This window comes from Monodelphis domestica, chromosome 1 (assembly GCF_027887165.1).
Source record: "Monodelphis domestica isolate mMonDom1 chromosome 1, mMonDom1.pri, whole genome shotgun sequence".
Lineage (NCBI taxonomy): Eukaryota > Metazoa > Chordata > Mammalia > Didelphimorphia > Didelphidae > Monodelphis > Monodelphis domestica.
In genome coordinates, this window is record NC_077227.1 from 143,103,846 (window position 1) to 143,123,505 (window position 19,660).

Here is a 19,660-nt window from a genome sequence, read left to right on the forward strand (position 1 = left end):
TCCATAATTTCAATTATTACCTTACTGCAAATGAAAAAATACTTATGAACATACACAAAATATATACATACCTATTATACACACACATATACATACAATCTTGAAGTACAAGAGTATAAATGTATCCATACATGTATTTATTAAGCTTAAGTTTGATTAAGTTTCAATATGATAAATAAAAGCAATGCGTTATATTTCAGTATTATATAAATATTTGCCTTTCAAAAATTTCTGGTGAGGGGAGCCTACATGGTGGAGAAGAAGCAGGGAAAGCTCTAACCACTATGAGAATCCTCTTCAACCAACCTTAAAATAATATCTCAAAACAAGTACTGGACTTAAAGAAATAAAAAGGAGATGGAGTGAAGCAATTTTCATGCAGAGAACAACTTGAAAAGTAGGCAGAGAGGGTCTTCCCACTGGGGTGGGAAGAAATAAAGCCTACTCTTAGGAGGCTACACCAAGGAATACTGGTGCAAACCAAAAGCAAACCCCCTACCCCATATCTGTTGGCCCAAGCCAACATTTAGACCCAGCGAACCTGTCTAGATCAACAGCTGTGTAACCCAACACACACCCCTTAAAGTTGCAAACCCCAGCCCAAGACTACAGTGAGGCCCCAAGCCTTATCACATGGCAATCTGCAATATGCCTGGCTAGTGCAAGCCCAGAAGGAGGCTCTGAACCCTTTACCAATCCTAAATCATGGCCCTAAGCCCCAGAAAAAGGTAACTTGAATGTACCTAGCTGCTGTAAGCCCAAAGGGAAGTCCAAAGCCCTTGCACATGACTGCAATGAGGTCTTGAATCCACAGCACAAGGTGCATGCTTGGCCTGTGTAAGCCCAAAGAGAGCCTCTGTGTAAGCCCAAAGAGACTTAAGGCAGTCTTTAGCATGCCTGGCCTGAGTAAGCCTAGAGTGTGGCCCAGAGCCTGTACATAAGCTCAAGGTGAAGTTACAAGACTCAGGGCAAGGTAGTCCACAATGTGTCTGACCTGATCAAGCCAAGAGTGATATTAAAAGCCTCTTCCCAAGCCTGAGTCTAGATCCTGAGTCCCAGAAGAGGGTAGTTCACAGTGCTCTGAGTTCTGTAAGACATCAGCAGAACTAAGGGGTGATTAAATCAGCAGGGGGAGGTGGCTTTCAGAGGCATCATATTACTTTGGAAGAACTAAAATTTGTAAAAACCCAGAAATAGAGTCAGGGGTCCTATCAAGGGAAAACTGAAATTTAAGAGTGTCCCTTTTACTCTAAGGGCAGAGTGCATCATTAAGATCAAAGTAAAAGTTAAGAAAATGGGAAAATGAGTAAATGTTTAAAAAAAACCATCTAACCACAGAAAATATTTATGGTAACAAAGAAGAGCAAGGTAAAGACAAAGAAAGTGATAGTATAACAAAGCAAATACATGCAAAACTTCAAAGAAAAATATGAAATAGTCTTAGGCTCTGGAAGATCTCAAAAAGGACTTCAAAAATCAATTAAAAAAGGCAGAGGGAAGATGGGGAAGAGTAACATAAGAAGTAAATGTAAGAAGAAAGTAAAAGCAAAATAACAACCAAATAAAAAGGAGATTCAAAAGCTGATGGAAGAAAATAATTCCTAAAAAATTAGGATTGGGCAACTAGAAGTCAATGTCTTTATGAGACATCAAGAAACAATAAGCCAAAATCAAAAGAATGAAAAAAAAACAGAAAAAAATGTGAAATAGCTTACTGAAAAAACAACAACAAATGACTTACAAAATAGATCCAGGAGAAACAATTTAAGAATTATTGGACTATATGAAAGCCACAATTAAAAAAACAAAGTTTGACATCATAATAAAAGAAATTATCAAATAAAACTGCCCTGATATTCTTGAATGAGAAGGTAAAATGGAAATTGAAAGAATCCACAGATCACTTCTGGAAAAAGTCCTAAATTCCTAGGAATCACATAGCCAAATTCAAGAGCCCCTACCCAGCAAAACTGAGTATATTCTTTCAGGGACAACAAGGATTGTCATTTAACAAAATAGATTTCCAAATATTTCTGATGTAAAGACCAGATGTAAATGCAAAATTCAATGTCCAGAAACAAGATCCAAGAGAAGTCTGAAAAGGTAAATAAGAAATAGAAAATTTAAGGGATTCAATAATGCCAAGCTATATATTCCTATATGGAAAGATGATATTTATAATTTAAAAAATTGAATCAATATTAGAGCAGTTAGAATGAGTATATATAGAGGGAATGGGAATAAACTGATTAAGATGATATGCTATGCAAAAAAATCAAAGGTTAAAAAAGAGAACTACACTAAGAGAAAAGAGGAAGAAGAGTAAGAATGGGATAATTTATCTTGCTTAATGAGATATGAAAAACTATTACACTGGAGGGGACAATGAAAGTGGTAACAGGCAATGCTTAAACCTTACTCTCACAGTGATTGGCTCAGAGAGGTAATAACAACCATACCTATTCATGTATCACATCTTACTTTATTCTATAGAGAAGTAGAAGGGGAAAATAAGATGGAGGGGAAAACGCAGTTGGTAATCATAACTGTGAAAGTGAACAGGATGAACTCACTCATAAAACAGAAGAGGATAGCAGAGTGGATTTTAAAAAAACAGAATCGCATGATATATTGTTTAAAAGAAATACATTTGAAGCAAGGAGATCCACTCAGAGTAAAGGTAAAAGGCCAGAGCAGAATTTATTGTGCATCATCTGAAGTAAGTAAATCAAACATGAATAGCAGTCATGATCTCAGACAAAGCTAAAGCAAAAATAGATCTAATTAAGAGATAAGGAAGGAAATTACATCTTGATAAAAGGTACCATAGACAATGAAGTAACATCAGGACTAAACATATATGCAGCAAATGGTATAGTCTTCAGATTTTTAAAGGAAGAATAAAATGACCTCCAGGAGGAAATAGACAATAAAACCATCCTGGAGGTGGAGGGACTCCAACTTCCACCTTTTAGGTCTTGATAAACCAAACCCACAAGTAAATAAGAAAGAAGTAAAGGAAGTAAATGATAATTTAGAAAGGTTGAAAGTAATAGATCTAGAAAGGAATATATTTTCTTTGCAGCAGTACATGATGCCTACACAAAAATTGACCAGGTATAATAAAAAAATAATAAATGCATCCTTTTCAGATCATAACACAATAGAATTATAATCAATAACTCCATGAAAAGACACAACTTAATTAGAAATGAAATAATCTAATGCTAAAAATGAACACAAGTCAAAGAACAGGTTATAGAAAAAGAAAAAAAATTTCATTAGTAACAATGCCAATGAGAAGATAGCATGTCAAAATTTATGGTATACAGCCAAAGCAGTACTTGGGGGAAAATTTATATCTCTAAATGCTTAAATCAACAAGATAGAGAAAAAAAGCAGATCAATGAATTGAGAAAAAGAACAAATTAAAAATACTAAATTGGAAATCCAATAAATTAAAGGAAAACTTAATAAAATTGAAAGTAAGAGAACACTGGAACTAATAAAGAAGACTAGGAGTTGGTTTTTTTGGGGGGTGGGGAGGACAAAATAGAAAAGGGCATTGGCTCATTTAATTTAAACAAGAAAAGAATATTAAATAATTGGTATCAAAAATGAAAGAGTGAATTAACCACCAACGAGGAAGAAACTAAAGCAATCACTTGGACTTTTTTTACCCAATTATATGTCAATATATCTGAAAATTTAAGTGAAATGAATGAATATTACAAACATATAAATTGTACAGGTTAACAAAAGAAGAAATCTATCACAAGAATTATTTGCTAAAACCAGGTAGGATTTTTACCAGGAATGCAGGACTGGTTTAATAATAGGAAACCATATCTACATAATTGACCATATCAATAATGAAATTTAAAAAATCATATGATTATCTCAAAAGATGCTGAAACTGCCTTTGATAAAATACAACACCCATTCCTATTAAAAACACTAGAAAGTATAGGAACAAATGAGCCGTTTTTTAAAATGATGTGTATCTACCTAAAACCATTTGCAAGTATCATTTGTAATGGGGGCAAGTTAGAAGCCCTCCTAATAACATCAGGGGGAAGCAAAGATGACAATTATCACTGCTATTATTTAATATTGTACTAGAAATGCTAGCTTAACAATAAGAAAAAATAAACTGGAGGAATTAAAGTAGGCAGTGAGGAAACCAACCTCTTTATTATATAAATATCACTTTTTTGCAGATGTTATAATGGTATGCCTAGAGAATCCTAGAGAAGTGATTAAAAACTAGTTGAAATAATTAATAACTTTAGTAAAACTGAAAGAACAAAATAAATCCACACAAATCATCAGCATTCCTATATATTACCAACAAAGTTCAACAGCAAGAGTTAGAAAGAGAAATCCCATTTAAAATAACTGGACTGATGTTCAAATGTCCTATGAAATATATTTTATTCATAATGGCTCCCCAGTATTCATATCCACATCTTTGTGAGAGGTATCAGGATCTAGAAAACAAAGATAATATTCTAGTGTATATACACACACATACTCTGTCCTAAATAAATAAATAAATATATTTTTATTTGGTCAGGCCCATGGATATCAACCTTAACAAACTGTGATACTTGGCATAAATAACTAGGACATCAAGAATCCAACATTATTTTATATTCACTGATTTTCCTAAACATATTCTACTTTTCATTTACAGTCTATCTGCATTGAATTCCATTGCCAACTCTCTAACGACAATCCATGAACTGTGTAAATTAAAATAACACTGAAGTTTTTCTTCCTTGCTCCCCTGCCTTAAATCAGCAAAGTTGATAGAGGTTAGCAAAGTTAACATTAATCGAGGAAGGTAGGTACACTAATACATGGTTGGTGGAACTGTCAGTTGGTCTAGCTTTTATAGTAAACATTTTAGAATTATGCTAGAAAACTAACTTGTTCATGTCCTTTGACCCAGTTAAATATTATACTTATACCCTAAGAAAGTCCAAGATAGAGAGATAATTTTCTATATACTAAAATATTTGTAGTAGTACTTTTTTATGGAAGCAAAATCAATACCCCCAAATCCAAGTAAACCCCCAAATTAGAACAAGATAGAGGCTTATTGATTGTGGAATAGTTGAACAAATTACAAAGTATGAATATAGTGGAACACAGCTATGATAAAAGAAATTAGGAATCTGAGGACTTAAGAGACAATTTTTTAAATAATATATATACTTGTAAGACTATAAGAAGGAGAATATTATACAAAAGAGCGACAGTAGTATAAAGGAAAGCATCACCCTAAGACCAGAATTTAAACTGATAAAATAATCAGTGTTGGTACCAGAGGGACTGATGATAAAATATAACTCCTTCTTTTTGGTAAGGGACTATGAGTGTGGAAATGTGGCATTCATATTCACATAAGGGCAATGCATTCCATTCTACTTTATTTTTACTTGTTTGGTTTTTCATATTTAAATGTTTTCCTTTTGGTTTCTGTCTTCTGTTCTTCTTTGTTACAAAAAAGGGATCATGGAACCATACACAAAATTAGAAGAGATCTTAGATGCCATTTAGTCTAGCCCCTCATTTTTTAGATAAGGAAATTTAGGCCCAAGTTCACATAGTGACAGAAATAAAATTTGAGCCCATGTCCTCTTAATTACAAAAGCCAGCAATCTTTCCCCTTGGACATTCTGCCTCCCTGTGGGTTCTTGGGGGGGGAGTTAGAGGAGAAAGGGGTTGGGAAATGACAGTGATGTAAATAAAATTAAAATGGGAATAAAAAAAAAACAAGCCATATGCTAAAACCTTCTTCCATTTACTCCAGGCCAAGTTTCTCCCACAACACCTAACACCAATGCCGAGGGTACACCCTGAAGCCTCTTAAATCAGCCCACAAAATCATAAGCAGCTGCACAGCCTCTGGGGCACAGCTGTTCCTACTTTCAACCAAGGCATCCCCAGACTCTAACAGGCTCTTCTCTCTCTGTCAGCCTCTACTTTCAATCAGTTGCCAAGTCCTATTAATTCTACCTCCATGATCTCCCTCAATTCGACCTCATTTTTTTCATTCACACTGGAAATACCCTAGTACAGGCCCTCATGAAATCCCTCTTGGGTTATAATAATAATAACTGAGATTTATGTAGAATATAATATTCACAAAATATTTTATATTAAATAATTCCTGGCATCTTCAGAACCGCCTTATGAGGGACAGCTTGTTGGGGCAATGGATAGCATGCTGGGATGAGAGTCAGAAAAACCTGAGTTCAATTCCAGTCTCAGATACATACTATGACCAAAGACAAATCCCTTAACTGTAAAATGGGAATAATAATAGTATGCAAGGTTGTTGTGAGGAGAAAACAAAGTAATAATTGTAAAATGTTTAGTATAGTTCCGGACACATAGTAAGCATTATGTGTGGGTTAGCTATTATTATCATATATAGAGCAATTAGATGGCACAGTTCCTAGGGCAGTGGGCTTGGAATCAGGAAAATTCATCTTCATGAGTTCAAATACTGTCATAGACACTTAATTGTATGATCCTGGGCAAGTCACATAACCATGTTTGCCTCAGTTTCTCATCTGTATTATGAACTGGAGGAGAAAATGGCAAACCACTCCAATTTATTTACCAAGAAAACCCCAAATGGGGTAATAGACACAACTAAGAATAATATTATTATTAGACACTATTAGAATTATTACTTTCATTTTATAGACAATAAAACCAAGATTTAGAGAAATTAAGTGGTTTGCTCATTGTCACATGCTTATGAGTGTTGAAGTCAAGATTTTAGTCCATGTCTCTGCTGATCTCAAATCTGGCATATTATATTCTACTAATTTATCTTCTTTTCAAGGACTACTCCTGGAAATCTTATTAAGGTCAGAGACTCACCTCTGTTACTGCTCTTCATAATGCAGGCAGGCATATTTTTAATTGGTTTCAAGACTTGCAAGTTCATCATGTCCCTACTTAAAGCTCAGTGGTTTCCTATAATAAAACATTAATTCCTTTGCTTTTATTCAATAGTTTCAATCATGTTGGACTCTGTGATTCCATTTTGGATTTTCTTGACAAAGGACTATTACCATTATAATTAACATTAAAGATATCAACAATTAAACTCTATTTACTATGTCCAGCCTTATTTTCTGTTACTTCCCCTTTTCAGTTTCTGCATTCTGTCCAATCTTGTTTACTATTGATTTGCCTAAATAGATTGACCGCTCATCTCAGTTATTTAGTTATTTCAATAAGTTTTCCTGATTCTCATTACCTCCAGATGGTTTCCTAAGGCACTCTGGTTGTATCTATTATCTATCTATCTATCTATCTATCTATCTGTCTGTCTGTCTGTCTGTCTGTCTATATAAATCTGTCTATATATCTAATCTATTTATTTACCTACCTTCCTATGTTTCTTTCTTGTAAAAATAAAGATGTATTTTTTAAAAATTGGAGGGTAATATTTTATTGTATTTTCCCCAATTATGTGTAAAAACAAATTTAACATATTTTTAAATATTTTATGATCCCAATTCTCTCCCTCCTTCAGACAGTGATATGATATACACGTGTTTTCATGCAATACATAATTTCCATATTTATCATACTGTGAAAGAAGACATATCACATATACAAGAAAAAAACTCATGAAGGAAATAAAGTAGAAAATATTATGTTTCTATCTGAATTCAAACTCTATCAGTTCCTTTTATGGTGGTGAATAACATTTTTCATCATAAGTCCCTTGGGATATCTCCCTTTTCCATAACATTAAGGATGGGGCAACCAGGTGGATAGCACAGTAGATAGAACTCTGGGCCTAAAGTTAGAAAGACCTGAATTCAAATTCAGCATCAAACTAGTTCTCTTACTCTGGGTGAGGCTAAAAAGAGCCAATAATATTAAAGTACATAGCTGTATATGGTAGGCACTATAAAATACTTATCATTCATTCACTCTCCCTTTTTACACTGCTGTCCCAAAGGTTTTATTGCATTTAAAAGTTTTGCTACTCTAATTTTCCATTAAGACTTTTAGATCACACTGTACTTATTACTCTACACCAGGATTTCCCCTTGATTGTACTTATCTATATACCCCACTAAAAGAATGTAACTTCATTGAGAATATGCTTGCTTCATTTAAAAAATATTTGCATCTTGAATGACTAGAACAGTACTTTTGTACTGGGGGTATTTAATGAATGTTTACTAAATTGAATTGAAACTAATTTCAAAAATCAGTTCCTTTATACTAGAGAGAATAGAAAAAGTTAAATGAATTATTCAGGAATAGGAACACATTAAAACCAAAGCTTTTTTCTGCTTTTAAGTAACAGTTTTGAAAGCATTTTAAGATTTTGAAGGTGCTTCCCTAGACAACAATCCTTTGAGGTTAGTAATGAAATTATTATTATCTGCATTTTAGAGATGAGGAAACTCAAAGTCTGAGAAGAAGTGACCTCATGATTACAGAGGTAGTCAATGTCCTAGTCAAGATTCACATCCAGGTGTTGAGAGCAACACTCCATTATACTGATTCCCATTGGGGACAGCAATGTATTTACTATAAAAAACTGGACATTTCCACCAAATTAATGACACTCTACTTTTCTTTCCATTTCCAAAATAGTCTTATCCTTCCACTTTGTCATTTCTGTTAGTCCAGTACCAGTCTTTCATGTGGTATTTTCTAAATAAGGATTCACTTTACCAACTCACATCTGATCACTTGCTCCATTCCATCATAACTTTATGGTGAGACTCTTTTCTGAAGCTGACTCAACTGATACTTGGCACATGAGGACTAAGCATGAGAGCATGTGTCTATTTTTATTTGGAAACATGCAATGTGCTTGGCCATGGTTGAAGCAATATTTTTTAGTTATTTGGTCTCAAGATGGTTTTTTGTACTTGGACATCATAGTCAAACAATGTAGAATATTAGGAGTAAAAAAAATGCGACAAAATATTGGATCTGGCATTTCAATGCTTTCAAGGTCATTAATCTGGTTTTGTTTAAAAACACTTTCTAGGTCACTGTTAAAAGACTAGTACTGACTAGGTGGAATTTATCTACATAGCTCTGATGGTATGCACACACATACTTTAGTACCCTACTTGTCCAACACATGGCTGTGTATAAATGCAAAAACTGGGAGCTGTTAGAAATGCAGTTACTGCAGAGAGAAATAGTTTTTTTTTAATTGCCATTTGAATGTGGAAAACTGAGGACTCAGTAAAGCTATGTGTATTGAATATGCAAACCAAAGTTCAATGAATATCCTAATGCTGAACCAGCAGACCTTAAATGCCACATAAACACTTTCAATGTGCTTACAAAACAGAATGTCCTTAGTCACACACAGCCCACTAATTGTGGAGTATTGAATTTCCACCCTAATTAGGGCATTATACAATGCCAAGGAAAAAGTGAAGCAGAGAGGTTCCCAATAATTGCATTTTAATTTTTTCAAGGCGTAGATTTTTTTTTTTTTGCTGGAAGACAAAGGATCAGTTTATTTACAAGAAATGCTCACACACAGAGGTGGATTAAGGTCTAACTCCTTTTAATGATTATAGTAAATCATGAACAGTCCCACCATAAAAGTAGAACAAATTTTTTTAAAAAGCATCAAAGTGAACTGCCTCTCTGATTACTGAGGCACAAATGTACAAGTTTATGAGTGATAACTACTGGAACTACTTACATAGGGAAAAAAGTAAGGTTGGAAAAAAGTTGAGTTTGTCATAAAATGAAAAAGTTTGAGGGGGATAAACAGCAAACTATAAGCTTCCTAAGAAAAACAAATCTCACAATTACTTAATGTTTCATATGAAGAAACAGTAGTATATGGAAGCTTTCCTAGAAGAACTCTATATCAAATTGCTTTATGCAGGAAAAGGCATGTGTTTGGGGCTGTTCCTGTCCTGCATGTGAAGGCCAGGGATATCACAAAAATCTTGAATCTGGTCTTAAGAAGGAAGAGTTAGAGACCTGTTTTCATGATTTCCCCATTTAATGAACTTCTTTTCCACTTATTCTTTTAATTTTAACATTTAAGATGTAAACGAGAATTGTGATAAACTGATTACTTCCACAAAGATAGTCCCTGTAGTGGTACCATCAGTACATTTTTATCCTTCCATAATTTAAAATTCTGTGCATTCAAAACCATGTTGGTTTTATAATGATGACATTAGTTCCATGTGTTTAAGCAGACACTTGGAACAAAGAAGCTATATAATTGAACAACAATGGATTAACTCTGAGAAGCTCCAAGAGCTTTATGAACCTTCAATACACATGCAAGGGCAGGTTTGCACTGAAAAAAAAAGAAGAGATTGTGAAAAACTGCATTTGTTGACCCACAAACTTCTGACTACTATATTGCAACACAAACACATGCATATTTGGGAGTTCATTACATGGAGGACAGAGAACATCAATTAAGGATTTTTCTTCTTTAACTAGTTTGCTTTATCAATGTAACTTTTTGTTTGGCCTTTATTTTCCTCATTCCTATGTTCTTGTGTCCGTATTTTGGCTTTTCTTCCACTTTCATAGTAACTCTATTCTATATCTGCATCATTTTTCTGATGAGAAATAACTTTTGGTTTCGTTGAAGTCTCATATTCACAGGCCATGTAATTGGGTTGGATGGTGAAAGTGAAGTTACAGACAAGGAGAAGGTGAGGACAAATGGCAGTGAGGCCTCATGATTAATTCATTAGTGGACCACTACCTCTTGATTGCAGATATTGTTCAACTTTCTCCATCTTCCTTTCTATTTCATTTTAGTCTTTCACTCAGCAAAATTATATTTACTTAATACTATGAATATTTGCATTTTTTGACAGCAGTATTATATTTGAATAGTTCTCTATTTCTGTGTTCATGTGTCCTTTCTCCTTAGCAAAATTGTTTCTTCTTTGAGGGCATGCAATGCTTTATTAGTACCCTTCTGGGTTCAAGGCCCAATTCTGACACATTTAAAAATTTTTTATTTTATTATTTTAATAAGTTTCTACATTAAGTTTTCCAAAGTCATATGATCCAAATTGCTTTTCTCCCTTCTTCCCTCCACCCTTTTGGAGCTGCCAAGCAATCCATTCTGGATTATACATGTATTTCATGCAAAATGCATTTCTATCTTATTCATTTTTGTAAGTAAATAATATTATAAAACCCAGACCCCAAAACATATACCCAAATAAACAAGTGATAAATCATATGCATTCATTTGCATTCCTACTCCAACAATTCTTCCTCTGGAGGTAGATAGCTTTCTTTGTCACATGTCTCTTACAACTGTTCTGGATAATTGTGTTGTTAATAGTAGCTAAGCCTATCACATTTGATCATTCCTCAATATTGCTGTTACTATTGCACATTGTTTTCCTGGTTTCCTGGTAGCTCTTTCCAGCTCTTTCTGAAATCATCCTGTTAATCATTCCTTATAGCACAATAGTATTCCATCACCATCATATACCAGTTTGTTCAGTCATTCCCCAATTCCTTGCCACCATAAAAAATCTGCTATAAATATTTTGTATAAGTAGGTTTTTTCCCCTTTTTTTTTATCATCTATTTAGGATACACACCTAGCAGTACAGATCAAAGGATATGCATTCTTTTATAGTCCTTTGGGCCAAATTCCAAATTGCCCAACAGAATGGCTGGATGAGTTCACCATACTACCAGCAATGCATGTGTCCCAATTTTGCCACACCCCCTCCAACATTTATCATTTCTCTTTACTGTCACATTGGCCAATCTGATAGTTGTGAGGTGTTACCTCAGAGTAACTCTGAAACATTTTGTCTGAGTGACCTTTGGGTAACATAGGTGACCCCTGGGGGACATAGTGATACACACATATCTTATTTCAGACTTTCTCAGAAGTAAAAAACAGTTAGTATAAATGAGCCAAGAAAATATATCCAATGACTATGAAGGAATTTAAATCAGCTCTGAGAAGAAAACTCACTTTTACACCAATGCTACTTACATATTGCTTCTAGATTACTGGAACTATTATATTTTAGAGTTTAGAAGATGGAAAACTTTATTAAAATCCTGAAAATTGTTACAATGATTTATTTGGAATTTTAAAAATATCAAATAGATGTCCTAAATTCTTTACTTAACCTTTCAATGCTCTTTGTTCTCTTTAAATTTCAGAGGCAGGTTTGACTTGCATTGGCAGAGGGATCTTCCACACCTGAGAGTTTTCTACAACACTTAAATGTCAAGTTCTCTCACAGCAGTTGGTAAGTTTTTCAGCATATAAAAATATTAATGAGTGAAATTACAGAGTAAGTTTAAGTGATTTTTGTTACCCTATTGAGGGATTATGTGCTATATTCATATGAAATTCAATGAAAGATTTTTTTTCATGAAAAATAGATAGCAGAAAGAACTAGGTGAGATGGTTAAGGTATCTGACAATATAGTATCTCCAGGTGGATCTACATTGCTAAAATTAATATTTTAAAAATCCCAACAAAATGGTACTTTAAATAATGAATGATAACTCCAATTATTTCAATAAGAGATTTGCAGCCAGCTCCTCATTCATTTGTACTTTGAGTCGAGGGAATCTGATTCCTATGTCTTTTACTGCTTCAACTGTTGGACCAGGAAGCTAAATTTTTTTCCCTCCATATTGTAGTAAGAATGAAAATTCTAAGGTAATTTTTCTGAAAGTTGAAAAGTACATAGTTAAACAAAGAATTAGATCTTTCCTCTAAGTAATTCTATTCCTTCCAATGATTTCAATATAATGTAAGTATTTAAATGGAGACAGTTTTATGGAGAAAATATTCAAAAAAGTACTTAATGTTATTTTTCTTTTCCTTAAGAAAACTTCAGGGTTAATTCAAGCAATTCCTGAACAGGGAGTTGGCCATATGATGCTATCTAGACTTAAGGAGAAAACTACATACAACTGTATAAACTCTGATTTATCCAAAAAATTGTCACATGTAAACAGTTTGCAGCTGTTGGCCTTGCTGCCAATTAATGAGACCTTTTCTGGCTATGTCAATAAAAGGAACTATTAAATTTCTACTACTGACTGAATTAGGTACTTATATGACATCACATAATTGTCACAGTAATGCTTTACTACAAATTAAGAGGATGTAATCTTTAATGTATTCCAAAATCACAGCAATAGACATGTACATAAGAATAAATGATTTAACATGTGATATAGTCATGGGGTCTTTGTATATGTTTAACTATTAATTGTAGATATATTAAAGAAAAATGTGTAAAAAAGTGTTTGAAAATAAATATATTATCGTCATAGTACATAGTTGTACACACTATTCTTATTCAGGTCTTCTGACAAGTGAAAAATAGCTAGCATAGAGGAGCTCATAAATTATATCCAATAAGTAGGAAGAATTCAAATCAGTTGTGAGAAGAAAACTCATTTTCACATTAATGCCATTTACATATTGCTTCCATCATAGTTGCAACTGGAGCTATTATATTTTAGAGTTTTAGAAGATGGTGAACTTTATTAAAAAATCCCCCAAATTATTAAGATGACTTATTTTTAGTTTTTTAAAAAGCAAGTCCATTTCTCAAAGTCTTTACTTTTCCTCTTTAGATGCCATAGTTTTGTTTCCACACATTGTATTCCTGGGGGATAGAGTGCTGGAAATATTTGACTGCAAGAAGACTTGAGTTCAAATCTGGATTCAGTCACTTACTATATGACCCTGGGCAAGTCACTAATCTGTTTGTTTCCTCATCTCTAAAAAGGGAATAATAATAGAAGCTACCTTAAAGGGTTGTTGTGAGAATAAAATAATAATTGTAAAATTCTTAGCACAGAATCTAGCATGTGGTAAACACAATATAAATATTACTATTGTAAATATTTTATTATCATTATTATTATTCTCATTCCCCAGAAAAATAAAAGCTCCCTGTGGGCAAGGGCTGTTTCAGTTTTCTCTTTGTATATCCAGCACTACTATTGTGTTTCAAACTTCATAGGCATAAATTTTTGTTTATAAAATATCTATTGGGTAGATGTCAATAACTACTGGCACATTCAATTCAATAAATATCTATATCTCTGATACTTAAGGAACAAGACTATGATGCTAGAATCTAAATGTGGTTATTTCACTGTCACTGAGAAAAACAGTTAAATGAAATAGTTTATTGTAAAAATTCTCTTACAAATTTTTCAGTTCTTTCAATTTTCATCTATTTGTCATGCATGTCATTAAAATCGCCTGATTTTCATATTCTGAAATGGATGTCACAAAAGATGCAATTTTTTTGTAGTGTGCCTTTGTTCATTCTTATTATAAATAATGAAATATGAGAAGACAAAGAATGGTTCAACATGAATGTTGAATGAAAGAAGAGAAGGCTTTTCCTGGAAAAAAGAATAGTGTGAGGAAAGAGTTCAATATGCCTTCAAGGGAAATAGGATTCTATAGTTTGCTTTGATTACCATGAGTCAAGTTAAGTAAAATGAAAGATAATATTAGAAAGGAAAGATGGGATCCATTTGTGGAGGGTTTAGGTGCCAGCCAGAAGGGTTTGAATTTTATACTAGGAAGCCATTAAAAATTTTAAGCATAGGAATAAAATGACTAGATCTATGTTTAAAAAATAATATTTGGAGAGGTGGAGCCAAGATTGTGGAGCAGAAGTATGGAAACTTTGAACCTCTCTGAGAATTCTCTCCAATCAACCTTAAAAGATTGCTTTAAAGTGACTGTTGGAAGTGGCAAAACCAACAAAGGGATGAGGTGAAGCAATTTTCCTGCAGAAAGCAACATGGAAGATTGGCAAAGTGGGCCTGATTCACTGGGATAAGAAGGGAGTGTAGCCTGCAGCAAGACCACACCAAAGAACATTGACACAAACCAACAACAGGCCCCATGGCCCTCCCTCCACTGCATGAAGTTCTGAACCTGCACCCAAGTCAACATCAAGACTACAAAACACTGCCTAAGCAAATAGCAGAACACCCTCATGCCCACCCTGTGAAGTTACAAGTCTTAGCACAAGCCTGAAGTTAGGCCCCAAGCCTTAAAACAAGGCAGACTGTAATGTGCCTTGCTGTTATAAGTGCAAGGTAAGGTTTTGAGTTCCAGCACAAGATAGATGACAGTACTCTAGGCCCTGCATGTGATCAGTAGGCTCACAGGGAGAATGAATCAGCAGAGGGAGGTGACTTTCAAAGCATCCAGTCCAGAGGCCAATGTACCACCTTGGAAGAACTGAAACTTGCAGAAACCCAGAACTAGAGCTGAGGGTAATAGCAAGGAAAACCTTTAAAATAAAAGTCAATAGAAAGACTGGAAAATGAGAAACATCCCCCCCAAAACCAATACCTAACCAAAGAAAATGATTATGGAAACAAAGAAGAGCAAGGCACAAATAGAAGAGGACAGTGAGATCAAAGCACCTATATGCAAAACTTCAAAGAAAAATGGGAATTGGTCTTAGGGTCTAGACAAACTCAAAAAGGGTGTCAAAAATTAAATAAGAAACTAAGAGGAAAAATGGAGAAGAGAAATGAAAGTGATACAAGAAGAAAATAATAACTTAAGTAACAGAATTGGACAAATGGAGGAGGACTGAAAGCTTACAGAAGAAACTAATTTCTTAAAAATTAAAATTGGGCAAGTAGAAGCTTATGACCATGAAACTTTAAGAAACAATAAAACAAAATCAAAAGAAGAAAAATAGAAGAAAATATGAAATATCTCATTGGAAAAGCAGCAAGCCTAGAAAATAAACTGAGGAGAGACAATTCAAAAATTATTATACTACCTAAAAGCCATGATTAAAACTAAAAAGCCTAGGCATCATATTACAAAAATATATAAGAAAACTTCTTTGATATTATTGAATAAGAGGATAATAGAAATTGAAAGAATTCACTGATCACCTCTTGAAATAAATTCCCATATGACAGCTCCCAGGAATATTATAACCAAGTTCTAGAGCTCCCAGGCTCTGTTTAAATCACTTGATTAGAAAATAAAAATTACAAGAACTCTGAGGTACCACCTCACATGTATCAAACTGGTCTATATGCCAATAAAGAAAAATTATAAATGTTGGAGAGGATGTAGCAAAATTAGGACACTAATGCATGGTTGGTGGAGTTGTGAACTGATCTAACAATTCCAAAAGAATATTTGGAACCATGGCTATAAAAGACTATAAAAGTTGGTATATTTTTTAATCCTATAATAAAACCACTAGGTCTGTATCCCAAAGAAATTTAAAAAAAGAGAAAGGGCCTATTTGTACAAAAATATTATAGCAGCTTTTGTGATGGCAAAAAATTAAAAATTTAGTGGATATACATCAATTGGGGAAAGGCTGATCAAATTGTGGTATATGATGGTTATAGAATTCTATTATAGTATAAGAAATGATAACGAGGATGATTTCAGAAAAAGCTGGAAAGACTTACATGAACTGATGTAGAGTGAAATGAACAGAACCAGAACTTTGTACACAGTAACAGCAATATTGCATGATAAACTGTGGCAATACACTGATTCAGGAAAATTCAGATGGACTTAAGACAAAGAATGAATGCTATCCACCTCCAAAAAAGGAACTGTTGGAGTTGAAATGCAGATCAAAACATACTATTTTTCACTCTAGTTTATTGGTGGTTTTATTTGGGATTTTGGTTTTATATGAGTATTCTTACAATAATGACTAATATGCAAGTATATTTTGCTTGATAATACATTTATAACCCAAATAAATTTGCTTACATTTCCAAGAGGGGGTAGGAAAGAGAGTGGATGAAGAAAATTTGGATATTATAATTTCAGAAAATATATGTTGAATATTATTATTACATGTAATAGGAAAATAAAATACTAAAATATTATTTGGTTAGTGGCATAAATAGTGAATTGTGAGAGAAAGTAGAGATAAGAAAATCTGTAAGGAAGTCCAGGCAAGCAGTCATAAAAGCTTTTATTAAAATGTGTCAGTAAGAATAAAGAGAAGAAATAGATTTCAAATGTGCAAAGAGATGACATTTATGGGATGTGAGTGAATGAGAAAAATGATCAGAGTCAAAGATGACTCCAAGGGTATGAAAATGGAAGACAAGATGAATGGTTTTACTTTAAACACATATAGTAAAGTCTTAAGGAGGAACAGGTTCAAGATGAAAGATGAAACACTAGTCTGAGGTACCAGTGCAGCAGTGAGATGGAGATCTTACAGGCAGTTGAAGACTTAGGCTTGGAGCTTAGAAGAGTGGGAAGGGCTAGAAACTTTGAGAGTCATTTATGTAGAGTTATAGTCAAAACATCTCATATTAGAAGCTGCTTTATATGGATAATCAGAGTCAACAAAGTTTCATTTATGGTTTCATTTACTAAAGAGTCTTTTATGATCTTATGCATGGGATATATCTTATTGGAGAAGTTATTAATGAGTATTTCATTTTAATAAGGCAATTCTTTTTCATTTGGTTAATCAATAAGTAGTCTAGAAAGACCAACAGTTCCTTTCTCATTTTTTTCATCCAAGATATTCTTGATTATAGAGTTGAGAAAGATGGCATGTGGATCAGCAAGGAAAAAAAAAACATTTATTAAGCACCTACTATGTCCTATTATGCACTTGCACAATGCCTAGACCATAGTAGGTGCAAATATCTTATTTGCAAATATCTGTGGGATGTGGATGCTATTATTATTACTACTTCATAATTAAAGAATATATAGCAAGCAGAGGTTAAGGGACATGATCAAGGTCACCCTGCCAGTAAGAGGTTAAGGCTGAATTTGAGCTTGGTTCTTCCTGGTGCTCTGTCCACTACACCAATCAACTGATTTAAGTTATTAGTAATTATTTGTTTTTTCTTTATCCCTCCCCTCCATCCCTCTGCTTTTTCATAACAATGCTGAGTGTGATCTTTTCAAATCTAAAATCTTTCCCTTGTGGGGATATTTTAAAAATCAATTCCTAAGTGTCTTCAAAATTGTGTCCTGTCACCTCTCACACAGATTTCATTTGGTGTGCTTGCCCAGGGTAAGATATGCTTCCCAGTATAATATTACTGAGCACTACTGTACTTCTTGTATTATATTAGATACTGCTCTGTCAGAGTTCAAAAATACAAATGATACAAAGTTGGCAGGTAGATATAGCTTACATATGAGATGAGAGTATCAATGCCAGTATTTAAAAAGATTAATAGGCTAGAATAATAGGTCAAATAGAAGATGAAATCCAAAAGGCAAATTAAAGTTTTATGCTTAGATTCAAAAAATCAATTATTAAAACAAGATAGGAGTAACTTTTTGGGTATGTATTGCCTTTGGCTCTTTTATATCCCTACTATTTAGCACACAATGTTTGGCACATAGTAGGCATTTCACCAATGTTTATTGATTAATTGATTGAAATGTATCTAGAGAGCAGTTTATTTGTAAAAGATCTGGGATTTTTCTTTTCTCAGGAGATGATAGTTCTGCTGTATTATACCTTTGTTCAGACCATATTTGGAGCATTAAGTTCAATTCTAGTACTACAATTTAGAAAAAAATATTTTTTTTATAAACTGGAGGGTAAAAAGAATGAATAATGATCAACAAACATTTAAGTGCCATGTGCCAATTACTATTCTAGGAACTGGGGTTTAAAAGTTTTTTAAAAATGAAAGAAACACTATTTTTGAGATCATCTCATATGAGCATAAATTAAAGAAAATTGAGATATTTAACCTTGTGAAGACTCATAAAAAGCATGATAATTGTTTTCAAGTAGTTAAAGGGCTATAGAAAAAAGATTCAATTTATTCTCTTGACCTGAGAGGATAAACAAGGAATAAAAGGTAAAGTTGTAAAATCTGAGATTTGTAAAAAAACCCAACTGCCTAACAATTGGAGCTATCCAAAAGTGCAACAGATTGTCTTGTGAGATAATCACTGGAAATTTTCAAATAATGATGAATGATCACTTGTTGGATACATGATGGATAGGATTCTGTTTCATGGATGGATTGTATGATCTCTAATGTTGCATAATCCCCCTCCACTTCAAATATTTTTTTTTGTTTTCCTTCTGTTTATATCTTTCAACTGCCTCTTCTAATCCATCTTAGATCATAGGATAATAGCATTAGAGCAGTATGACTTTGGAGGCCAGATAGTCAAATGCCTTCATTTTCCAATGGGGAAATTGAAACCCTTTGTATATCTTTTTTCCTTGAATACCACTTTCTCCTTGCTTCATTTGCTTTCAATTCTAATCTTTCTCCTCCTATATTTCTAGACCATTTTTCTCCTTCAGTTCAATTTCTTCTTCTTCTTCAGCTTGACCTCAAGTCTCTTCCTAACTTTAAAATTCAATTTTATACTTTTCATTTCCTTCTCTTGTTTCTTCCTTCATTCAACCCTTTCAAGGAAATAAGCAAAAGCCTGACAAAACACAGTTAATCTATGGCATGGGTCTTAGTCCTGTCCCTCAAAACCAGCAAATATAAAAACAGGATAAAAGCTCCTGTTTCAATTATAAAAGATTTTGAGGTCTCACTGAAAGTCCATTTCCCCATTACAATGAAATTATGACTGAGGACCAGAGAATAAAGCATATTTCTTACATATGAAAATAAAGTTTCAAT

The 19,660-nt window shown here is 33.5% G+C and overlaps 1 protein-coding gene across 2 annotated transcripts in view; it reads right to left on the reverse strand.

Moving 5' to 3' along the window:
* ADAMTS17 (ADAM metallopeptidase with thrombospondin type 1 motif 17) overlaps positions 1–19,660 on the reverse strand; it is a 588,524-nt gene that overhangs the window by 306,311 nt on the left and 262,553 nt on the right. The gene's annotated exons all lie outside the window — the stretch shown is intronic.